Source organism: Gracilinanus agilis, unplaced genomic scaffold (genome assembly GCF_016433145.1).
Source record: "Gracilinanus agilis isolate LMUSP501 unplaced genomic scaffold, AgileGrace unplaced_scaffold10179, whole genome shotgun sequence".
NCBI lineage: Eukaryota > Metazoa > Chordata > Mammalia > Didelphimorphia > Didelphidae > Gracilinanus > Gracilinanus agilis.
Window position 1 is genome coordinate 1 of NW_025340455.1, and position 3,313 is coordinate 3,313.

General features: G+C 34.4%; 1 non-coding gene across 1 annotated transcript; it reads left to right on the plus strand.

Annotated features, from left to right (window-relative positions):
- The first annotated feature begins 420 nt into the window (after positions 1–420).
- On the plus strand, positions 421–527 carry LOC123253903. Its single transcript, XR_006506638.1, has one exon. It is a non-coding gene; the product is annotated as a U6 spliceosomal RNA (small nuclear RNA).
- Positions 528–3,313: the final 2,786 nt, after the last annotated feature.

Here is a 3,313-nt window from a genome sequence, read left to right on the forward strand (position 1 = left end):
TTTTTTTTTTTTAACTCTTACCTCCCATCTTCGAATTGATACTAAGTATTGGTTCCAAGGCAGAAGAGTAGTAAGGGCTAGGCAATTGAATTTAAGTGACTTGCCCAGGGTCACATAGTTAGGAAATATCCAAGGTCACATTTGAACTCAGGACTTTCCACCTCCAGGCCTGGGTCTCTATCCATTGATCCTATGTATTTTCCCTTTGTAGTCTCCTTATGCCTTGGAGAGACCCAGAGACTTGTCCAGGGTCACCTAGCCAGGAGAGGTTGGAGGTAGGTCTTGAACTCCAATCCTCCTGACTTGGAGAGTTGTCTCTATCCACTACCCCAGGCTGTCTCTCAGAAATGAGCCTGCCAATGAGTCCCCTTTTCTATTCTGTCATTTTAGGTTCTGTCTTCCTTTAAAAGTGTGCAGAAGGCGCTTGCTTCAGCAGCACATATACTAAAATTGGAATAAAATAGAGAAGATTAGTATGGCCCCTGTGCAATGATAATATACAAATTTGTGAAGCATTCCATATTTTTTAAAAAGTGCAGGGGGTAGCTGGGTAGCTCAGTGGAGTGAGAGTCAGGCCTAGAGACAGGAGGTCCTGGGTTCAAACCTGGCCTCAGCCACTTCCCAGCTGTGTGACCCTGGGCAAGTCACTTGACCCCCATTGCCCACCCTTACCAATCTTCCACCTATGAGACAATACACCGAAGTACAAGGGTTTAAAAAAAAAAGTGCAGAAGAAATAGTATCAAAAGTCTGGAGTGTTTAAAAGGCTTTTTTACCAATGGAAAGAATATACGCATTGTGTTTTTATGCTCCATTAATTATTTCTGTTTTCCTTCTTCAAGAACAAGGTTTAATATATGTAAATATAGGTAAATCATTTAGCCTCTCTAAGCCTTAATTTTTTTATCTGTAAAATGAGTGAATTGGATTATATGGCCTCTAAGATCCTGTCCAACTCAAAATCTATTTTTCTATGAATTCTTATTCCAAAAACTTAGATCTCTACTTTTGTCAAATACACAGTTATTATAATCTTTTACAAGTGTTTGTTGTATGTCTGTTCTGTTCCATTGATCTACTTTTCTGTTTCTTAGCTAGTACCAGATAGTTTTGATCATTTCTGCTTTATAATATAGTTCAAAATCTAGTACTGCTAAACCTCCTTCCTTTACATTTTTTTCATTAATTAGTGATGTTCCTGACCTTTTTTTTTTCCCTCAAAGGAATTTTTGTTATTATTTTTTTCTAGTTCAATAAAATAATTTTTTGGTAATTTAATTGGGATGGCATTGAATAAGTAGATTAATATAGGCAGAATTGTCATTTTAATTATGTTGGCTCTGTCCTCCAATGAACAATGAATATTTCTCTAATTATTTAAATCTGACTTTATTTGCATAAAAAGTGTCTTGTAATTATACATATGGTTTCTGGGATTGTTTTGGCAGTTATCCTCCTAGATATTTTATTCTATCTATGGTTAGTTTAAATGGGTTATCTATGAGCCTTTGGTCCTATGTCCTAAGTATCATAAGATAATCATACACATTTATAAACATCAGGAGAGTGAGTTTAAATATTCTGCAAAAGTGTTGCTCCATGCCTCAACATATTTTCTCTTTCTCTCTTTTCTCCCATACCTATATGATTTTCCCTTTGTGACACTGACCCACAATGATCCTCTCTGACATTTTCCACATACTATTCTGCTCAGCTGGGCTAGATTTTCTTGAGCACTCCAGCAGCTACTTCCTTCCAGCTGTGTCCTTTTAGAGAACCCTTTCTCATGCCTCTCAAGAACCTTCTTCTTTGGTTTATAGTGTGAATATTTGATTGGAAAGGATACCTACATAGATGTGTAAATTAGCATTGGTTTAGCAGACAATGGCCTATTAAAATTATATAAATCTAAAAGTAATCAAGCTGATTATAATAATTGTAACATTCTTTATGCTATGCTTTTGTGGATAGAAGACTGATTTTAGAAAGAGGAGAACCTGATTTTAAATTCTGTCTTACTAGCAATGTAACCTGGGGATACTCATTTAAATTCTCTTAGCCTCAGTTTCTCAATGATAAGATTCTCAAAAGGAGATGATAATAAAACCTATCTCACAATGTTGTGAGGATCACATGAAATAATAATAATAAGTATTATATATATAATATAATAATATATAAGTATCATAAGTAAATAAGTAAAATGCTCTGTAAACCTTAAAGCACTATATAAATATTAATTAACCATTATTATTATTAATTATTAATAATCTTGGTCTGGTAAAGCTAGAGGAAGAAAAGGCGAACCACTCAGTGTTTTTGCCAAGAAAATCCCAAATGGGGTCACAAAGAGTCAGATCTGACTGAAAACAATGGTACAACCAAATTTTGGTCCAGGTAAGAGTATGTGATGGAACATAACTTCTCTTTTTCCTATAGAGAGGTGGAATAAGGAATGTTATATAGGTTGTTAAACCAGGTAGTTTTGTTGATCAGTTTTTCTTAACTATTCTTAACTGTTACAAAGGAGGGTTCATGGTTTATGGAGGAGTATATGGGGAAATGACTATGGCATCAAATTTTTTTTAAAGGCATCAATAAAACTCTTAAAAGGAGCAATCAAGCTGAAGTTGAATAAAAATGTAAACCATGGTTTACAGATATGTGTAATCGAACAAAACAAACTCCCTCCATGGTTGTATACAAACATAGATCTATCCTATTCTTCACCCTAAATCTGTCATGGATAACATTTTCATCATTGGTCCTCTAGAATCATGAAAGATCATATAAGTGGCTTCTTTTTTTTTTTTTAAGGTTGCTTGTTTTTATTATGTAATTATTGTATAAATTATTGACTCTCGTGGTTCTTATTTCATTCACCAGTTTATAAAAGTCCTCAAAATTCTTCATTTTTAGAGTAATCTGCATCTGTTTGTAATGTAAAAATAAAACATCATGTGACCCTGGGCAAGTCACTTACCCCCATTGCTTAGCCCTTTACCCCTCTTCTGCCTTGGAACCAATATGCCAGTATTGATTCTAAGACAGAAGGTAAAGGTTTAAGGGGAAAAAACAGTAGCATTTAAAATATATAATTTATAGTAAAACACAGTATACTTAAGCAAACATTTTTGAGTGCCTACTTTGTGTCTATCGCTGTGTTTAAAGCTATTTACTCTATTTACAACTCCTGCCTTTAGATAATATATCATCACTGTCATAGGAAAATCCCTAGAATACTACTCAGCACTCTCCCTTTTCCCCCACTCTCATGTACACCTGTCCTTTTCTATATTATATTATATTATAT